The sequence below is a fragment of the Xyrauchen texanus genome, chromosome 32, assembly GCF_025860055.1.
Source record: "Xyrauchen texanus isolate HMW12.3.18 chromosome 32, RBS_HiC_50CHRs, whole genome shotgun sequence".
In the NCBI taxonomy this organism is placed as follows: domain Eukaryota; kingdom Metazoa; phylum Chordata; class Actinopteri; order Cypriniformes; family Catostomidae; genus Xyrauchen; species Xyrauchen texanus.
The window spans coordinates 25949216-25971993 of NC_068307.1; the positions used below are offsets into that span (position 1 = coordinate 25949216).

The 22778-nt window shown below is 40.8% G+C and overlaps 1 protein-coding gene across 2 annotated transcripts in view; it reads left to right on the forward strand.

Annotated features, from left to right (window-relative positions):
- Positions 1 to 22778, forward strand: part of LOC127625691 (isoleucine--tRNA ligase, cytoplasmic-like) — a 210136-nt gene that overhangs the window by 88039 nt on the left and 99319 nt on the right. The window lies entirely within an intron of this gene.

Here is a 22778-nt window from a genome sequence, read left to right on the forward strand (position 1 = left end):
CATAAATAAACCAACCCAGAAGTCTGTACGATTTTCTGGTGCAGAAATATGTGATTTGTTACTCGGTTGCTAGGGAAAGCCCATGTGGTTGCTATGCAGTTACCAAGGTAATACAATACATGGCTCCTTTCCATCCTGAGTGAAATAAGTCAACCCGAAGTCTGTAGTGTTTTCTGGTGCAGAGATATGTGATTTGTTACTCGGTTGCTAGGGTAACCCCATCTGGTTGCTAGGCAGTTAGCATAGTGATACTAATCAAGTGTCCTTGCCATCTTGATTGAAATAAGTCAACCCGAAGTCTCTATGTTTTTCTGATGCAGAGATATGTGATTTGTTACTCGGTTGCTAGGGTAACCCCATCTGGTTGCTAGGCAGTTACCATAGTGATACTAATCAAGTCTCCTTGCCATCCTGATTGAAATAAGTCAACCCGGAAGTGTCTATGTTTTTCTGATGCAGAGATATGTGATTTGTTACTCGGTTGCTAGGGTAACCCCATCTGGTTGCTAGGCAGTTACCATAGTGATACTAATCAAGTCTCCTTGCCATCCTGATTGAAATAAATCAACCCGGAAGTCTGTACTCTTTTCTGGTGCCGAGATATGTGATTTGTTTCTCGGTTGCTAGGGTAACCCCATCTGGTTGCTAGGCAGTTACCATAGTGATACTAATCAAGTCTCCTTGCCATCCTGATTGAAATAAATCAACCCAGAAGTCTCTCTGATTTTCTGGTGCAGAGATATAGTTACTGCTAAACGGTTGCTAGGGTACTCTGTTTAGTTGCTAGGAGTGGCTTGGCAGCTGCCAATCATGAATCTCCAAAGGCTGCTTGTCAGTATGAATGATATAAACCAACTCCCATGCCTCTGTGACATTCAGAATGGAAGATATCCCTCTATGGATTTTGGTTGTTAAGGTGCTCGACAATGGTTGCTAGGGAGGGGCTAGGAAGTGTTGATTTGATGCATGATTGGCTGTTTGCTGTCCCGAGTCAAACGAGACCACCCTTGTGTTTCTATGACACTTCTATCCGGAGATATCCCTTTGATCTGTTTCAATAGAAGTCTATGGGACTTGTTGCTAAGGTGCTCTTAATGGTTGCTAGGGCGTGGCTTGATAGTTTCACAATGATCCTGAGAGACTGATTGGTCGCCTGAGTAAAATGAGCCCACCCCTCGTCTCTATGACACTGTGATCCAGAGCTATGTTCAATACAAATCCCTATGCCTTTTCATTTCATGGGCCAGTCCTACACCATTATAAGTCAATTGGGGCATTTTTGGGCAGCTCCTGCCCCCAGGGGTGCAACTTTTACCCCATATTGAGGTATGCTCTTACAGAGCCTGCCAGCCTCTTCAAATGTGGCAAATTACACGCTTTCTCTAAATCCTCGCTTGGAGCTGTGACGCCAAAGTTTGTCTCAATGTTAAGTCTATGGGATTTTTGGTCGCTTTTTGCCCCTGGGGCAAATACCGTACTCGATCGCTTATAAAAGTCATAGCACACGTGTCCTCAATAGGCCGTTCGATTTGACACCTCATTTGTGGGTCTACGCCAAACGGTGCGGGACGAGTTAGGTGCCGAAGTTTTGTTAAGAGATATAAAAATAAAAACTAGATAGGTACATTTCCTGAAGAAAATGTGAGTGGTGCTTGCCGTGGCAAAACTCGTCAAATAGCCTGCTTGAAAAGAACAGAAATTGTGGTCATAAATAAATCAACCCAGAAGTCTGTATAATGTTCTGGTGCAGAGATATGTGATTTGTTACTCGGTTGCTAGGGTAAGCCCTCCTTGTTGCTAGGCAGTTACCATAGTGATCATAATCAAGTGTCTTTGCCATCCTGATTGAAATAAACCAACCCAGAAGTATGTACGTTTTTCTGATGCAGAGATATGTGATTTGTTACTTGGTTGCTAGGGTAACCCCATATGGTTGCTAGGCAGTTACCATAGTGATACTAATGAAGTGTCCTTGCCATCCTGAGTAAAATAAGTCAACCCGGAAGTCTCTACTGTTTTCTAGTGCAGAGATATGTGATTTGTTACTCGGTTGCTAGGGTAACCCCTTCTGGTTGCTAGGCAGTTACCATAGTGATAGTAATCAGGTCTCCTTGCCATCCTGAGTGAAATAAACCAACCCAGAAGTCTGTACGTTTTTCTGATGCAGAGATATGTGATTTGTTACTTGGTTGCTAGGGTAACCCCATATGGTTGCTAGGCAGTTACCATAGTGATAGTAATGAAGTCTCCTTGCCATCCTGAGTGAAATAAGTCAACCCGAAATCTCTACAAATTTCTGGTGGAAAGATATGTGATTTGTTACTCGGTTGCTAGGTTAACCCCATCTGGTTTCTAGGCAGTTACCATAGTGATACTAATCAAGTCTCCTGGCCATCCTGATTAAAATAAATCAACCCAGAATTCTCTTCAATTTTCTGGTGCAGAGATATGTGATTTGTTACTCGGTTGCTAGGGTAACCCCTCCTTGTTGCTAGGCAGTTACCATAGTGATCATAATCAAGTGTCTTTGCCATCCTGATTGAAATAAACCAACCCAGAAGTATCTACGTTTTCTGATGCAGAGATATGTGATTTGTTACTTGGTTGCTAGGGTAACCCCATATGGTTGCTAGGCAGTTACCATAGTGATACTAATGAAGTCTCCTTGCCATCCTGAGTAAAATAAGTCAACCCGAAGTCTCTACTGTTTTCTAGTGCAGAGATATGTGATTTGTTACTCGGTTGCTAGGGTAACCCCATCTGGTTGCTAGGCAGTTACCATAGTGATAGTAATCAAGTGTCCTTGCCATCCTGAGTGAAATAAATCAACCCAGAGGTCTGTGATATTTTCTGGTGCAGAGATATGTGATTTGTTACTTGGTTGCTAGGGTAACCCCATCTGGTTGCTAGGCAGTTACCATAGTGATAGTAATAAAGTGTCCTTGCCATCCTGAATGAAATAAATCAACCCAGAGGTCTGTAATATTTTGTGGTGCAGAGATATGTGATTTGTTACTCGGTTGATAGGGTAACACCATCTGTTTGCTAGGCAGTTACCATAGTGATAGTAATCAAGTGTCCTTGCCATCCTGAGTGAAATAAATCAACCCAGAGGTCTGTACTATTTTCTGGTGCAGAGATATGTGATTTGTTACTCGGTTGCTAAGGTAACCCCATCTGGTTTCTAGGCAGTTACCATAGTGATACTAATCAAGTGTGCTTGCCATCCTGAGTGAAATAAGTCAACCCGAAGTCTCTACGCTTTTCTGATGCAGAGATATGTGATTTGTTACTCGGTTGCTAGGGTAAGCCCATGTGGTTGCTAGGAAGTTACCATAGTGATACTAATGAAGTCTTCTTGTCATCCTGATTGAAATAAGTCAACCCGAAGTCTCTATGTTTTTGTGATGCAGAGATATGTGATTTGTTACTCGGTTGCTAGGGTAACCCCATCTGGTTGCTAGGCAGTTACCATAGTGATACTAATCAAGTGTCCTTGCCATCCTGATTGAAATAAGTCAACCCGGAAGTCTCTATGTTTTTGTGATGCAGAGATATGTGATTTGTTACTCGGTTGCTAGGGTTAGCCCATCTGGTTGCTAGGCAGTTACCATAGTGATACTAATCAAGTCTCCTGGCCATCCTGATTAAAATAAATCAACCCAGAATTCTCTTCAATTTTCTGGTGCAGAGATATGTGATTTGTTAATTGGTTGCTAGGGTAACCCCTCCTTGTTGCTAGGCAGTTACCATAGTGATCATAATGAAGTGTCTTTGCCATCCTGATTGAAATAAGCCAACCCAGAAGTATCTACGTTTTTCTGATGCAGAGATATGTGATTTGTTACTTGGTTGCTAGGGTAACCCCATATGGTTGCTAGGCAGTTACCATAGTGATACTAATGAAGTGTCCTTGCCATCCTGAGTAAAATAAGTCAACCCGAAGTCTGTACTGTTTTGTAGTGCAGAGATATGTGATTTGTTACTGCGGTTGCTAGGGTAACCCCATCTGGTTGCTAGGCAGTTACCATAGTGATAGTAATCAGGTCTCCTTGCCATCCTGAGTGAAATAAACCAACCCAGAAGTCTGTACGCTTTTCTGATGCAGAGATATGTGATTTGTTACTTGGTTGCTAGGGTAACCCCATATGGTTGCTAGGCAGTTACCATAGTGATAGTAATGAAGTGTCCTTGCCATCCTGAGTGAAATAAGTCAACCCGAAATCTCTACAAATTTCTGGTGGAAAGATATGTGATTTGTTACTCGGTTGCTAGGTTAACCCCATCTGGTTTCTAGGCAGTTACCATAGTGATACTAATCAAGTCTCCTGGCCATCCTGATTAAAATAAATCAACCCAGAATTCTCTTCAATTTTCTGGTGCAGAGATATGTGATTTGTTACTCGGTTGCTAGGGTAACTCCTCCTTGTTGCTAGGCAGTTACCATAGTGATCATAATCAAGTGTCTTTGCCATCCTGATTGAAATAAACCAACCCAGAAGTATCTACGTTTTTCAGATGCAGAGATATGTGATTTGTTACTTGGTTGCTAGGGTAACCCCATATGGTTGCTAGGCAGTTACCATAGTGATACTAATGAAGTCTCCTTGCCATCCTGAGTAAAATAAGTCAACCCGAAGTCTCTACTGTTTTCTAGTGCAGAGATATGTGATTTGTTACTCGGTTGCTAGGGTAACCCCATCTGGTTGCTAGGCAGTTACCATAGTGATAGTAATCAAGTGTCCTTGCCATCCTGAGTGAAATAAATCAACCCAGAGGTCTGTGATATTTTCTGGTGCAGAGATATGTGATTTGTTACTTGGTTGCTAGGGTAACCCCATCTGGTTGCTAGGCAGTTACCATAGTGATAGTAATAAAGTGTCCTTGCCATCCTGAATGAAATAAATCAACCCAGAGGTCTGTACTATTTTGTGGTGCAGAGATATGTGATTTGTTACTCGGTTGCTAGGGTAACCCCATCTGGTTGCTAGGCAGTTACCATAGTGATACTAATCAAGTGTCCTTGCCAGCCTGATTGAAATAAGTCAACCCGAAGTCTCTATGTTTTTGTGATGCAGAGATATGTGATTTGTTACTCGGTTGCTAGGGTAAGCCCATCTGGTTGCTAGGCAGTTACCATAGTGATACTAATGAAGTGTCCTTTCCATCCTGATTGAAATAAGTCAACCCGAAGTCTCTATGTTTTTCTGATGCAGAGATATGTGATTTGTTACTCGGTTGCTAGGGTAACCCCATCTGGTTGCTAGGCAGTTACCATAGTGATACTAATCAAGTCTCCTTGCCATCCTGATTGAAATAAATCAACCCAGAAGTCTCTCTGATTTTCTGGTGCAGAGATATAGTTACTGCTAAACGGTTGCTAGGGTACTCTGTTTAGTTGCTAGGGAGTGGCTTGGCAGCTGCCAATCATGAATCTCCAAAGGCTGCTTGTCAGTATGAATGATATAAACCAACTCCCATGCCTCTGTGACATTCAGAATGGAAGATATCCCTCTATTGATTTTGGTTGTTAAGGTGCTCGACAATGGTTGCTAGGGAGGGGCTAGGAAGTGTTGATTTGATGCATGATTGGCTGTTTGCTGTCCCGAGTCAAACGAGACCACCCTTGTGTTTCTATGACACTTCTATCCGGAGATATCCCTTTGATATGTTTCAATAGAAGTCTATGGGACTTGTTGCTAAGGTGCTCTTAATGGTTGCTAGGGCGTGGCTTGATAGCTTCACAATGATCCTGAGAGACTGATTGGTCGTCTGAGTAAAATGAGCCCACCCCCTCGTCTCTATGACACTGTGATCCAGAGCTATGTTCAATACAAATCCCTATGCCTTTTCATTTCATGGGCCGTCCTACAGCATTATAAGTCAATGGTGGCATTTTTGGGCAGCTCCTGCCCCCCAGGGGTGCAACTTTTACCCCATATTGAGGTATGCTCTTACAGAGCCTGCCAGCCTCTTCAAATGTGGCAAATCACACGTTTCTACGAAATCCTCGCTTGGAGCTGTGACGCGTCAAAGTTTGTCTCAATGTTAAGTCTATGGGATTTTTCGGCGCTTTTTGCCCCTGGGGCAAATACCGTACCCGATCAGCTTATAAAAGTCATAGCACACGTGTCCTCAATAGGTCGTTCGATTTGACACCTCATTCGGTGGGTCTACGCCAAACGGTGCGGGACGAGTTAGGTGCCGAAGTTTTGTTAAGAGATATAAAAATAAAAATAAAAATAATAAGTATGTGAGATTACAATAGTGATGCTTTGCAAGCACCACTAATAAAAATAAAAACTAGATAGGTACATTTCCAGAAGAAAATGTGAGTGGTGCTTGCCATGGCAAAACTCAGTCAAACAGCATGTTATAACTTGAAAAGACCAAAAATTATGGTCATAAATAAATCAACCCAGAAGTCTGTAAATAAATCAACCCAGAAGTCTGTACGATTTTCTGGTGCAGAAATATGTGATTTGTTACTCGGTTGCTAGGGTAACCCCACCTGGTTGCTAGGCAGTTACCATAGTGATACTAATCAAGTCTCCTTGCCGTCCTGATTGAAATAAGTGAACCCAGAAGTCTGTACTATTTTCTGGGGCAGAGCTATGTGATTTGTTACTCGGTTGCTAGGGTAACTCCATCTTGTTTCTAGGCAGTTACCATAGTGATAGTAATGAAGTGTCCTTGCCATCCTGAGTGAAATAAATGAACCCAGAAGTCTCTACTATTTTCTGGTGCAAAGATATGTGATTTGTTACTCGGTTGCTAGGGTAACCCCATCTGGTTGCTAGGCAGTTACCATTGTGAAACTAATAAAGTCTCCTTGCCATCCTGATTGAAATAATTCAACCCGGAAGTCTCTACGTTTTTCTGATGCAGAGATATGTGATTTGTTACTTGGTTGCTAGGGTTAGCCCATCTGGTTGCTAGGCAGTTACCATAGTGATACTAATCAAGTCTCCTGGCCATCCTGATTAAAATAAATCAACCCAGAATTCTCTTCAATTTTCTGGTGCAGAGATATGTGATTTGTTAATTGGTTGCTAGGGTAACCCCTCCTTGTTGCTAGGCAGTTACCATAGTGATCATAATGAAGTGTCTTTGCCATCCTGATTGAAATAAGCCAACCCAGAAGTATCTACGTTTTTCTGATGCAGAGATATGTGATTTGTTACTTGGTTGCTAGGGTAACCCCATATGGTTGCTAGGCAGTTACCATAGTGATACTAATGAAGTGTCCTTGCCATCCTGAGTAAAATAAGTCAACCCGGAAGTCTGTACTGTTTTGTAGTGCAGAGATATGTGATTTGTTACTCGGTTGCTAGGGTAACCCCATGTGGTTGCTAGGCAGTTACCATAGTGATAGTAATCAGGTCTCCTTGCCATCCTGAGTGAAATAAACCAACCCAGAAGTCTGTACGCTTTTCTGATGCAGAGATATGTGATTTGTTACTTGGTTGCTAGGGTAACCCCATATGGTTGCTAGGCAGTTACCATAGTGATAGTAATGAAGTGTCCTTGCCATCCTGAGTGAAATAAGTCAACCCGAAATCTCTACAAATTTCTGGTGGAAAGATATGTGATTTGTTACTCGGTTGCTAGGTTAACCCCATCTGGTTTCTAGGCAGTTACCATAGTGATACTAATCAAGTCTCCTGGCCATCCTGATTAAAATAAATCAACCCAGAATTCTCTTCAATTTTCTGGTGCAGAGATATGTGATTTGTTACTCGGTTGCTAGGGTAACTCCTCCTTGTTGCTAGGCAGTTACCATAGTGATCATAATCAAGTGTCTTTGCCATCCTGATTGAAATAAACCAACCCAGAAGTATCTACGTTTTCTGATGCAGAGATATGTGATTTGTTACTTGGTTGCTAGGGTAACCCCATATGGTTGCTAGGCAGTTACCATAGTGATACTAATGAAGTCTCCTTGCCATCCTGAGTAAAATAAGTCAACCCGAAGTCTCTACTGTTTTCTAGTGCAGAGATATGTGATTTGTTACTCGGTTGCTAGGGTAACCCCATCTGGTTGCTAGGCAGTTACCATAGTGATAGTAATCAAGTGTCCTTGCCATCCTGAGTGAAATAAATCAACCCAGAGGTCTGTGATATTTTCTGGTGCAGAGATATGTGATTTGTTACTTGGTTGCTAGGGTAACCCCATCTGGTTGCTAGGCAGTTACCATAGTGATAGTAATAAAGTGTCCTTGCCATCCTGAATGAAATAAATCAACCCAGAGGTCTGTACTATTTTGTGGTGCAGAGATATGTGATTTGTTACTCGGTTGCTAGGGTAACCCCATCTGGTTGTTAGGCAGTTACCATAGTGATACTAATCAAGTGTCCTTGCCAGCCTGATTGAAATAAGTCAACCCGAAGTCTCTATGTTTTTGTGATGCAGAGATATGTGATTTGTTACTCGGTTGCTAGGGTAAGCCCATCTGGTTGCTAGGCAGTTACCATAGTGATACTAATGAAGTGTCCTTTCCATCCTGATTGAAATAAGTCAACCCGGAAGTCTCTATGTTTTTCTGATGCAGAGATATGTGATTTGTTACTCGGTTGCTAGGGTAACCCCATCTGGTTGCTAGGCAGTTACCATAGTGATACTAATCAAGTCTCCTTGCCATCCTGATTGAAATAAATCAACCCAGAAGTCTCTCTGATTTTCTGGTGCAGAGATATAGTTACTGCTAAACGGTTGCTAGGGTACTCTGTTTAGTTGCTAGGGAGTGGCTTGGCAGCTGCCAATCATGAATCTCCAAAGGCTGCTTGTCAGTATGAATGATATAAACCAACTCCCATGCCTCTGTGACATTCAGAATGGAAGATATCCCTCTATTGATTTTGGTTGTTAAGGTGCTCGACAATGGTTGCTAGGGAGGGGCTAGGAAGTGTTGATTTGATGCATGATTGGCTGTTTGCTGTCCCGAGTCAAACGAGACCACCCTTGTGTTTCTATGACACTTCTATCCGGAGATATCCCTTTGATATGTTTCAATAGAAGTCTATGGGACTTGTTGCTAAGGTGCTCTTAATGGTTGCTAGGGCGTGGCTTGATAGCTTCACAATGATCCTGAGAGACTGATTGGTCGTCTGAGTAAAATGAGCCCACCCCTCGTCTCTATGACACTGTGATCCAGAGCTATGTTCAATACAAATCCCTATGCCTTTTCATTTCATGGGCCGTCCTACAGCATTATAAGTCAATGGTGGCATTTTTGGGCAGCTCCTGCCCCCAGGGGTGCAACTTTTACCCCATATTGAGGTATGCTCTTACAGAGCCTGCCAGCCTCTTCAAATGTGGCAAATCACACGTTTCTACTGAAATCCTCGCTTGGAGCTGTGACGCGTCAAAGTTTGTCTCAATGTTAAGTCTATGGGATTTTTCGGCCGCTTTTTTGCCCCTGGGGCAAATACCGTACCCGATAAGCTTATAAAAGTCATAGCACACGTGTCCTCAATAGGCCGTTCGATTTGACACCTCATTCGTGGGTCTACGCCAAACGGTGCGGGACGAGTTAGGTGCCGAAGTTTTGTTAAGAGATATAAAAATAAAAATAAAAATAATAAGTATGTGAGATTACAATAGTGATGCTTTGCAAGCACCACTAATAAAAATAAAAACTAGATAGGTACATTTCCAGAAGAAAATGTGAGTGGTGCTTGCCATGGCAAAACTCGTCAAACAGCATGTTATAACTTGAAAAGACCAAAAATTATGGTCATAAATAAATCAACCCAGAAGTCTGTAAATAAATCAACCCAGAAGTCTGTACGATTTTCTGGTGCAGAAATATGTGATTTGTTACTCGGTTGCTAGGGTAACCCCACCTGGTTGCTAGGCAGTTACCATAGTGATACTAATCAAGTCTCCTTGCCGTCCTGATTGAAATAAGTGAACCCAGAAGTCTGTACTATTTTCTGGGGCAGAGCTATGTGATTTGTTACTCGGTTGCTAGGGTAACTCCATCTTGTTTCTAGGCAGTTACCATAGTGATAGTAATGAAGTGTCCTTGCCATCCTGAGTGAAATAAATGAACCCAGAAGTCTCTACTATTTTCTGGTGCAAAGATATGTGATTTGTTACTCGGTTGCTAGGGTAACCCCATCTGGTTGCTAGGCAGTTACCATTGTGAAACTAATAAAGTCTCCTTGCCATCCTGATTGAAATAATTCAACCCGGAAGTCTCTACGTTTTTCTGATGCAGAGATATGTGATTTGTTACTCGGTTGCTAGGGTAACCCTATCTGGTTGCTAGGCAGTTACCATAGTGACACTAATCAAGTCTCCTTGCCATCCTGATTGAAATAAGTCAACCCGGAAGTCTCTACGTTTTTCTGATGCAGAGATATGTTATTTGTTACTCGGTTGCTAGGGTAACCCCATCTGATTGCTAGGCAGTTACCATAGTGATACTAATGAAGTGTCCTTGCCATCCTGAGTGAAATAAGTCAACCCGGAAGTGTCGACTATTTTCTGGTGCAGAGATATGTGATTTGTTACTCGGTTGCTAGGGTAACCCCATCTGGTTGCTAGGCAGTTACCATAGTGATACTAATCAAGTGTCCTTGCCATCCTGAGTGAAATAAGTCAACTCGGAAGTCTCTACTATTTTGTGGTGCAAAGATATGTGATTTGTTACTCGGTTGCTAGGGTAACCCCATCTGGTTGCTAGGCAGTTACCATAGTGATACTAATGAAGTGTCCTTGCCATCCTGAGTGAAATAAGTCAACCTGGAAGTCTCTACGCTTTTCTGATGCAGAGATATGTGATTTGTTACTCTGTTGCTAGGGTAACCCCATATGGTTGCTAGGCAGTTACCATAGTGATACTAATCAAGTCTTCTTGCCATCCTGATTGAAATAAGTGAACCCGGAAGTCTCTACGCTTTTCTGATGCAGAGATATGTGATTTGTTACTCGGTTGCTAGGGTAACCCCATCTGGTTGCTAGGCAGTTACCATAGTGATACTAATGAAGTCTCCTTGCCATCCTGAGTAAAATAAGTCAACCCGGAAGTCTCTACTGTTTTCTAGTGCAGAGATATGTGATTTGTTACTCGGTTGCTAGGGTAACCCCATCTGGTTGCTAGGCAGTTACCATAGTGATAGTAATCAAGTGTCCTTGCCATCCTGAGTGAAATAAATCAACCCAGAGGTCTGTGATATTTTCTGGTGCAGAGATATGTGATTTGTTACTTGGTTGCTAGGGTAACCCCATGTGGTTGCTAGGCAGTTACCATAGTGATAGTAATAAAGTGTCCTTGCCATCCTGAATGAAATAAATCAACCCAGAGGTCTGTACTATTTTGTGGTGCAGAGATATGTGATTTGTTACTCGGTTGCTAGGGTAACCCCATCTGGTTGCTAGGCAGTTACCATAGTGATACTAATCAAGTGTCCTTGCCAGCCTGATTGAAATTAGTCAACCCGAAGTCTCTATGTTTTTGTGATGCAGAGATATGTGATTTGTTACTCGGTTGCTAGGGTAAGCCCATCTGGTTGCTAGGCAGTTACCATAGTGATACTAATGAAGTGTCCTTTCCATCCTGATTGAAATAAGTCAACCCGGAAGTCTCTACGTTTTTCTGATGCAGAGATATGTGATTTGTTACTCAGTTGCTAGGGTAACCCCATCTGGTTGCTAGGCAGTTACCATAGTGATACTAATCAAGTCTCCTTGCCATCCTGATTGAAATAAATCAACCCAGAAGTCTCTCTGATTTTCTGGTGCAGAGATATAGTTACTGCTAAACGGTTGCTAGGGTACTCTGTTTAGTTGCTAGGGAGTGGCTTGGCAGCTGCCAATCATGAATCTCCAAAGGCTGCTTGTCAGTATGAATGATATAAACCAACTCCCATGCCTCTGTGACATTCAGAATGGAAGATATCCCTCTATGGATTTTGGTTGTTAAGGTGCTCGACAATGGTTGCTAGGGAGGGGCTAGGAAGTGTTGATTTGATGCATGATTGGCTGTTTGCTGTCCCGAGTCAAACGAGACCACCCTTGTGTTTCTATGACACTTCTATCCGGAGATATCCCTTTGATATGTTTCAATAGAAGTCTATGGGACTTGTTGCTAAGGTGCTCTTAATGGTTGCTAGGGCGTGGCTTGATAGCTTCACAATGATCCTGAGAGACTGATTGGTCGTCTGAGTAAAATGAGCCCACCCCCTCGTCTCTATGACACTGTGATCCAGAGCTATGTTCAATACAAATCCCTATGCCTTTTCATTTCATGGGCCGTCCTACACCATTATAAGTCAATTGGGGCATTTTTGGGCAGCTCCTGCCCCCAGGGGTGCAACTTTTACCCCATATTGAGGTATGCTCTTACAGAGCCTGCCAGCCTCTTCAAATGTGGCAAATCACACGTTTCTACTGAAATCCTCGCTTGGAGCTGTGACGCGTCAAAGTTTGTCTCAATGTTAAGTCTATGTGATTTTTCGGCCGCTTTTTTGCCCCTGGGGCAAATACCGTACCTCGATCAGCTTATAAAAGTCATAGCACACGTGTCCTCAATAGGCCGTTCGATTTGACACCTCATTCGTGGGTCTACGCCAAACGGTGCGGGACGAGTTAGGTGCCGAAGTTTTGTTAAGAGATATAAAAATAAAAATAAAAATAAAAATAACTAGATAGGTACATTTCCTGAAGAAAATGTGAGTGGTGCTTGCCGTGGCAAAACTCGTCAAACAGCATGTTATAACTTGAAAAGAGCAAAAATTATGGTCATAAATAAATCAACCCGGAAGTCTGTACGATTTTCTGGTGCAGAAATATGTGATTTGTTACTCGGTCGCTAGGGTAAGCCCATGTGGTTGCTATGCAGTTACCAAGGTAATACAATACATGGCTCCTTTCCATCCTGAGTGAAATAAGTCAACCTGGAAGTCTGTAGTGTTTTCTGGTGCAGAGATATGTGATTTGTTGCTCGATTGCTAGGGTAACCCCATCTGGTTGCCAGGCAGTTACCATAGTGATACTAATGAAGTCTCCTTGCCATCCTGGTTGAAATAAATCAACCCAGAAGTCTGTACGATTTTCTGGTTCAGAAATATGTGATTTGTTACTCGGTTGCTAGGGTACTCTGTTTAGTTGCTAGGGAGTGGCTTGGCAGCTGCCAATCATGAAACTGCAAAGGCTGCTTGTCAGTATGAATGATATAAACCAACTCCCTTGCCTCTGTGACATTCAGAATGGAAGATATCCCTGTATGGATTTTGGTTGCTATGGTGCTCGACAGTGGTTACTAGAGAGGGGCTATGAAGTGTTGAGGTGATTCATGATTGGCTGTTTGCTGCCCAGAGTCAAACGAGACCACCCTTGTGTTTCTATGACACTTCTATCCGTAGATATCCCTTTGATCGCTTTCATTAGAAGTCTATGGGACTTGTTGCTAAGGTGCTCTAAATTGTTGCTAGGGCGTGGCTTGATAGATTAAAAATGATCCTGAGAGACTGATTGGTCGTCTGAGTAAAATGAGCCCGCCCCCTTGTCTCTATGACACTGTGATCCAGAGCTATGTTCAATACAAAATCCCTATGCGATTTCATTTCATGGGCCGTCCTACACCATTGTAAGTCAATGGGGGCAAATTTGGGCAGCTCCTGCCCCCCCAGGGGTGCAACATTTTCCCCATATTGAGGTATGCTCTTACAGAGCCTGCCAGCCTCTTCAAATGTGGCAAATCACACGTTTCTGCGAAATCCTCGCTCGGAGTTGTGACGCGTCAAAGTTTGTCGCAATGTTAAGTCTATGGGATTTTTCGGCCGCTTTTTTGCCCCTGGGGCAAATACCGTACCCCCGATCGCTTATAAAAGTGATAGCACACGTGTCCTCAATAGGCCGTTCGATTTGACACCTCATTCGTGGGTCTACGCCAAACGGTGCGGGACGAGTTAGGTGCCGAAGTTTTGTACGGAGATATAATAAAAATAAAAACTAGATAGGTACATTTCCTGAAGAAAATGTGAGTGGTGCTTGCCGTGGCAAAACTCGTCAAACAGCATGTTGTAACTGGAAAAGAACAAAAATTATGGTCATAAATAAATCAACCCAGAAGTCTGTACGATTTTCTGGTGCAGAAATATGTGATTTGTTACTCGGTTGCTAGGGTAAGCCCGTGTGGTTGCTATGCAGTTACCAAGGTAATACAATACATGGCTCCTTTCCATCCTGAGTGAAATAAGTCAACCCGGAAGTCTGTAGTGTGTTCTGGTGCAGAGATATGTGATATGTTGCTTGGTTGCTAGGGTAACTCCATCTGGTTGCTAGGCAGTTACCATAGTGATACTAATCAAGTCTCCTGGCCATCCTGATTAAAATAAATCAACCCGAAGTCTCTATGTTTTTGTGATGCAGAGATATGTGATTTTTTACTCGGTTGCTAGGGTAACCCCATCTGGTTGCTAGGCAGATACCATAGTGATACTAATCAAGTGTCCTTGCCATCCTTATTGAAATAAGTCAACACGGAAGTCTCTACGTTTTTCTGATGCAGAGATATGTGATTTGTTACACGGTTGCTAGGGTAAGCCCATCTGGTTGCTAGGCAGTTACCATAGTGATACTAATGAAGTCTCCTTGCCATCCTGATTGAAATAAGTCAACCCGGAAGTCTCTATGTTTTTGTGATGCAGAGATATGTGATTTTTTTACTCGGTTGCTAGGGTAACCCCATCTGGTTGCTAGGCAGATACCATAGTGATACTAATCAAGTGTCCTTGCCATCCTTATTGAAATAAGTCAACCCGAAGTCTCTACGCTTTTCTGATGCAGAGATATGTGATTTGTTACTCGGTTGCTAGGGTAAGCCCATCTGGTTGCTAGGCAGTTACCATAGTGATACTAATGAAGTCTCCTTGCCATCCTGATTGAAGTAAGTCAACCCGGAAGTCTCTATGTTTTTGTGATGCAGAGATATGTGATTTGTTACTCGGTTGCTAGGGTAAGCCCATCTGGTTGCTAGGCAGTTACCATAGTGATACTAATGAAGTGTCCTTGCCATCCTGATTGAAATAAGTCAACCCGGAAGTCTCTACGCTTTTCTGATGCAGAGATATGTGATTTGTTACTCGGTTGCTAGGGTAACCCCATCTGGTTGCTAGGCAGTTAACATAGTGATACTTATCAAGTCTCCTTGCCATCCTGATTGAAATAAATCAACCCAGAAGTCTCTCTGATTTTCTGGTGCAGAGATATAGTTACTGCTAAACGGTTGCTAGGGTACTCTGTGTAGTTGCTAGGGAGTGGCTTGGCAGCTGCCAATCATGAATCTCCAAAGGCTGCTTGTCAGTATGAATGATATAAACCAACTCCCATGCCTCTGTGACATTCAGAATGGAAGATATCCCTCTATGGATTTTGGTTGTTAAGGTGCTCGACAATGGTTGCTAGGGAGGGGCTAGGAAGTGTTGAAGTGATGCATGATTGGCTGTTTGCTGTCCCGAGTCAAACGAGACCACCCTTGTGTTTCTATGACACTTCTATCCGGAGATATCCCTTTGATCTTTTTCAATAGAAGTCTATGGGACTTGTTGCTAAGGTGCTCTTAATGGTTGCTAGGGCGTGGCTTGATAGCTTCACAATGATCCAGAGAGACTGATTGGTTGTCTGAGTAAAATGAGCCCACCCCTCGTCTCTATGACACTGTGATCCAGAGCTATGTTCAATACAAATCCCTATGCCTTTTCATTTCATGGGCCGTCCTACACCATTATAAGTCAATTGGGGCATTTTTGGGCAGCTCCTGCCCCCAGGGGTGCAACTTTTACCCCATATTGAGGTATGCTCTTACAGAGCCTGCCAGCCTCTTCAAATGTGGCAAATGACACGCTTTCTACGAAATCCTCGCTTGGAGCTGTGACGCGTCAAAGTTTGTCGCAATGTTAAGTCTATGGGATTTTTCGGCCGCTTTTTTGCCCCTGGGGCAAATACCGTACTCCGATCGCTTATAAAAGTCATAGCACATGTGTCCTCAATAGGCCGTTCGATTTGACACCTCATTCGTGGGTCTACGCCAAACGGTGCGGGACGAGTTAGGTGCCGAAGTTTTGTTAAGAGATATAAAAATAAAAATAAAAATAAAAATAAAAAGTATAATAATAAGTATGTGAGATTACAATAGTGATGCTTTGCAAGCACCACTAATAAGTATGTGAGATTACAATAGTGATGCTTTGCAAGCACCACTAATAAGTATGTGAGATTACAATAGTGATGCTTTGCAAGCACCACTAATAATAAGTATGTGAGATTACAATAGTGATGCTTTGCAAGCACCACTAATAATAAGTATGTGAGATTACAATAGTGATGCTTTGCAAGCACCACTAATAAAAATAAAAATAATAAGTATGTGAGATTACAATAGTGATGCTTTGCAAGCACCACTAATAATAAGTATGTGAGATTACAATAGTGATGCTTTGCAAGCACCACTAATAAAAAGTATGTGAGATTACAATAGTGATGCTTTGCAAGCACCACTAATAATAAGTATGTGAGATTACAATAGTGATGCTTTACAAGCACCACTAATAAAAAGAAGAATAATAAGTATGTGAGATTACAATAGTGATGCTTTGCAAGCACCACTAATAATAAGTATGTGAGATTACAATAGTGATGCTTTGCAAGCACCACTAATAATAAGTATGTGAGATTACAATAGTGATGCTTTGCAAGCACCACTAATAATAATAAGTATGTGAGATTACAATAGTGATGCTTTGCAAGCACCACTAATAATAATAAGTATGTGAGATTACAATAGTGATGCTTTGCAAGCACCACTAATAATAAGTATGTGAGATTACAATAGTGATGCTTTGCAAGCACCACTAATAATAAAAATAAGTATGTGAGATTACAATAGTGATGCTTTGCAAGCACCACTAATAATAATAATAAGTATGTGAGATTACAATATCTCAGTGGCCTTTGGCAAGCACCACTAAAAATAAGTATGCAAGAGAACAATAGTGATGCTTTGCCTTTGGCAAGCACCACTAATAAGAGACATGAAAGAAGGGCCGGATGCGCGGTCATTATAAAGCCTTGCTACTGACAACGATCATTATCGGTCATATAATGTTGCAACTGACAAATCAGAATCAAACATTTCAGAGAGACATTCCTGTAATAATATTATATTTTATGTACACTTGATTTCCTGACCTGGCCTTATTCTGCTCCACCTGCTCTGCTTTCCCAGCCCCAAGGGTCTCAGGGTACTGGCTTCCTCTCTGAGCCTGCATTTCATCTATATAATGAATTAATGTAGAGGCTGATGAGTAGTGGATGGCCCTTGCAGTACCACACAAACAAGCTGGGAACTATCTGGCATCTTGCTATCTACTCTTACCATTTTGTGAAACACTAACGTTCCCTTCAACATTAACGTTAGATGGATAGATAGGGTACCTCTAAACAGGTTCACTAAACGCCTTGCTGCGTTCTATATTTCCACCTATTTTCAGTTATTATCACACACACACACACACACACACACACACACACACACATATATATATATATATATATATATATATATATATATATATATATAAACGCACAAAACATCTTACAGCTAAAAGAAATTGAGGAATTTAGAAAGAAACCATAACCTCTTTATTGTCTGCCATCATCCAATTCCCAATCTTCCCAGTTCCCTCCTTTGTAAAAATAAAACCCATTATATTAGGAAATCACAGTTAGTGAAAGAGAATGATAAGGGTGTATCAATGCCTTGGACTTTGAATACATTTTTGGGGCATTTACGTGTAAATGTTTGGAATCATACTTAATCTATGTGATAGATCTCTAGATTTCTATTTAATAAAATAGGTGGGCCTGAATTTCTTTTAAAATGTGATTGAGGTATCTAAGATTCCTATTAAATTATCAAACTTCCACAAACAACTTCTCCAATACTATAGAATTATATTTACCCACAACTTTTTTCCCCATGGATCCACCCTATGGAATAACAGGTTCATTACAAATAATATGAAATCATTGTTTGAAAGTGATTGGTATGAGAAGGGTATTGTGTTTGTGAATGATACATTAGATGATAATGGTAACTTTTTGGGACATTTAGCATTTTTGCTCAAGTATAATCTTAACCGCACTTATAGAGAATATAATAAAATGTGTAAATCAATACCGTTATTACTGTTAATCCAAAACACATTGATGTATGTGAGAATAATACTTTCACCAACCTTACCAAATCTAGTAATTAATTAATGTAATTTACAATACAGAAAATTTTATAACAAAATATAACAAAATGTTTTTGGATTATAATAGAGGATTGTGTGTACAAATTCCAAATATAAATGCCTTGTCCATAGATAAACCACATTTCAAATTCATCAAATGGCCCATTTCCCGTAAAGTCAAAGAGACTCACTTTAAAATAATTTATAAATTATATCCGGTTGCTGACTTTCTTAGAAAGAGGTTTAAATTGAAAGTAGATCCCTGTGTATTTTGTAAGGCAGCTGATGAGACTCTGGAACACTTGTTCTTTGTATGTCCTATGGCCAAAAGCTTCTGGTCTGATTTACATAATTGGCTGTCATTTAAGATTGATGACATCCTGATGTTTGACTTATCACAAATTCTCTTTTATATGGATCCATAATGTAGATCCATCCCTTTCTGATTTGGTTAATATGATTGGCCTCATGGGTAAGTATCATTCATTATAGTAAGTGGAGATATTCAAAGCCTTCTTTTTCATGGTTTATGAACAATTATAAATTGTAATTTCCTCACTGAAATAAGTAAAGTCTAGTAAAATTGCAAGAAAGATGTGTAGTGATATATCCAGACAATTGTTTCGATAAATATCCACTTGTATGCTATGTCTAAAGGATGCTTTTATGAAAAACAATTCTTTCATATTTACATTTTTTCTCAAGCCTTTTGATCTCAAGACTTTTTTTGTTTTGTTTTTAAATCAATACCCCGTTGTTGTTTGCTTTTTGTTGTTCAGTATTGTGTAGGGGACGCTTTTCTTTCATTTACACTGACAATAATTGTATTGTTCCAATTGATGTATATTTCTTATTTCTCCACTAAGAGAGTTTTCCATGTTTTTTTTCTTGTGAAAAATAAAAAGTTCCTGCTTTCTGTCTGTTCTCGTCCAACAACAGCCAATCACGAGAGATTCGAAGAGATGCAGCCAATCAATACAGTCTTTGGTTAGCAGCCAATAGCATTTGTTAACAGAAAGGATTGGGCCCCGCCCCTGAGTGTCAAAACCAACTTGTGTGCAGAAAATAACTCACGCGTATGTGCAGAAAATAACTTGCTCGTGTGTACAGATCTGCGCGTGCGTGTGCAGAAAAGAACTCGTGCGCGTGCAGAAAAGAACTCGTGCGCATGCAGAAAATAACTTGCGCGTGTGTGGGACTTGTTCATCTGTGTGCACAATCATATTTTTTGTGCTCGAGTTTGTGATTTGCAAGTTCTGCAGGTTTAAATTTTACGTGCGAGCTGTGTCATGGTGCTCACACTGTTGAAATTCACTTGTGCGCTGTGTTTTTGCGCTTGCGCTCTTTTGTCCAACATTTAACATCATATAAACAAACAACATTTTGTTAAATGAGTTACACTGTTGTACATATATTTCAGTCCACAGTGTTCAGGTGGCATGATTTCTTCCCCATCTACCCCTAAAGTCCTTGATCACCACTCCCTACACTTGTGAGCTCTCCCAGATGGCCCAGCATTAAATCAATAGCATGGCCTATAGAGAGAGGGGCATAATGGGCCAGGAACATTAACATATGCCACTCAATACCCACCTTGCTGCTTCAGCACTTGACATGACCATGAGACTACAGGCTGAAGTTACCGCAGCGCTCCAGCCACATTAACCCCTCTGAAGAAGGGCTATCGCTTACTCCATCAATAAATCACTCTCTAATTGACACATATGAGCTTAGTCTGTCTTGACTGCTTCCTTTTCGGATTTTGGCGGTCTTTCAATTGAGAGCCAGAACATAAATGCTGAGAATTCTGGGTCTCTTTTACAGGTTCAATTTTCTAGAGGTCACTTTTGAGGTCACTCTGTATGCTTTCAAAAATTCTTTCTTATGAATTCTGTTTTTCTATATTAATTTTCAATGCTGGATATAATCCACTGCAAACACTCTCAGGTCTCTCTCCATTCATATTTTTTTTTACAATCCAGTCAATTCTTGGGCTGAGCAAAAAAAAAAAATTTAAATTTTTTTTTTAAATAATAATTTTTTTTGTTTTATTTGGTCGATTTGATATCGATTCTCAAAAGTCATGCAGCGATCTTTTACTCTATGATTAACCCTTCTCTACAATGACGAGATCCACACAACCCATTTGTCATTGAATAATGTCTCTTTTAATACTCTGTATTTTTTAGACAATAGTTGATAAAAAAAAAAAAAAGAAACATTTAATTCTAATCAGGCGTAGCACAGATGAAAACCCATTTGAGTCTCTGTCATTAGCATGCGAAGGGATTTCCTTAAAGAGACTACCGGTTTTAGCACGTGTTCAACAAATCAAATGTAAATACCTGTAAATAGGACAAATTATGCAATTAAACAATATAAATTTAACAGAATATAATATATGCAATATTATATCATATTTATTGATTAAATACGTTGATTTGTTAATTTTTAAAAGAAAAAAATGTGACCAGAATGATGCAAAACGAATAAAATATAATTAGTAAAATTATATTTTCATATTATACCTAGTTTGAAAGCCCCCTTTATAATTAACAGCATTCGCTGGGAGATAATACATTTTACATATAAGCAAAATGGACATTATAACTAAAATACCCATTTGAATCGAATAGGAATCAAATAGAATTGAGAGCTTTTGAATCTAATCGAATAGGGAAATCTGTATCAATACCCAGCCCTAGTCATTTCCCAAATTTTAGATTCTGTTTATTGTCAGATTACAGAAATGAAATGGGTTGTGAATAATGCATGTTGACCCCATGAAATCAAAATTGTAGTTTTATGGATTTTGTCTGTAGATACAGGCTACACATTTAAAAGTCTTTCTTATCTTCACATTTGCTTATCTGGAAGAATGGACCAAAAATATATCCTCTTGCACTATATGTAATTTTCCAATCAAATTATTTCTAGAATGAGAATGCCATCTCCCCCTAATACCACCTACCCTTGACTAGCAAAAGCAAGAAGCAAATCATATTTTTTGACTGTGATGTAGGGGTGGGCGATATGACCAAAATCTTATCACAATGAGTAATTGTATATAATGGTATATATCACAATATAGTTGATGTTTTTGAGAAAATGTCAAATGTTTTATACAGTATCTCACAAAAGTGAGTACACCCCTCACATTTTTGTAAATAGTTGATTATATCTTTTCATGTTACAACACTGAAGAAAAGACACTTTGCTACAATGTAAAGTAGTGAGTGTGCAGCTTGTATAACAGTGTAAATTTGCTGTCCCCTCAAAATAACTCAACACACAGCCATTAATGTCTAAACCACTGGCAACAAAAGTGAGTACACCCCTAAGTGAAAATGTCCAAATTGGGCCCAAAGTGTCAATAATTTGTGTGGCTACCATTATTTTCCAGTACTGCTATAACCCTCTTGGGCATGGAGTTCACCAGAGCTTCACAGGTTGCCACTGGAGTCCTCTTCCACTCCATGACGACATCATGGATCTGGTGGATGTTAGAGACTTCGTGCTCCTCCACCTTCCATTTGAGGATGCCCGACAGATGCTCAATAGGGTTTAGGTCTGGAGACATGCTTGGCCAGTCCATCACCTTCACCCTCAGCTTCTTTAGCAAGGCAATGGTCGTCTTGGAGGTGTGTTTGGGGTTGTTATCATGCTGGAATACTGCCCTGCGGCCCAGTATCCGAAGGGAGGGGATCATGCTCTGCTTCAGTATGTCACAGTACATGTTGGCATTCATGGTTCCCTCTATGAACTGTAACTCCCCAGTGCCGGCAGCACTCATGCAGCCCCAGACCATGACACACCTACCAACATGCTTGACTGTAGGCAAGACACACTTGTCTTTGTATTTCCCAAAGAGAACCTCTGGATATGACGCTGAGCATGTGCACTAAACTTCTTTGGTCGACCATGGCGAGGCCTGTTCTGAGTGGAACCTGTCCTGTTAAACCGCTGTATGGTCTTGGCCACCGTGCAGCAGCTCCGTGTCAGGGTCATGGCAGTCTTCTTATAGCCTAGGCCATCTTTATGTAGAGCAACATATACATATAACAGTTGTTTTTTTCAGATCCTCAGAGAGTTCTTTGCCATGAAGTGCCATTTTGAACTTCCAGTGACCAGTATGAGTGTGAGAGAGATGACACCAAATTTAACACACCTGCTCCCCATTCACACCTGAGACCTTGTAACACTAACGAGTCACATGACACTGGGGAGGTAAAATGGCTAATTGGGCCCAATTTGGACATTTTCACTTAGGGGTGTACTCACTTTTGTTGCCAGCGGTTTAGACATTAATGGCTGTGTGTTGAGTTATTTTGAGGGGACAGCAAATTTACACTGTTATACAAGCTGCACACTTACTACTTTACATAGTAGCAAAGTGTCATTTCTTCAGTGTTGTCACATGAAAAGATATAATCAAATATTTACAAAAATGTGAGGGGTGTACTCACTTTTGTGAGATACTGTATATTAAATAACCATATTGTACTGCCTATTTTTTGATAATTCACTCAGTG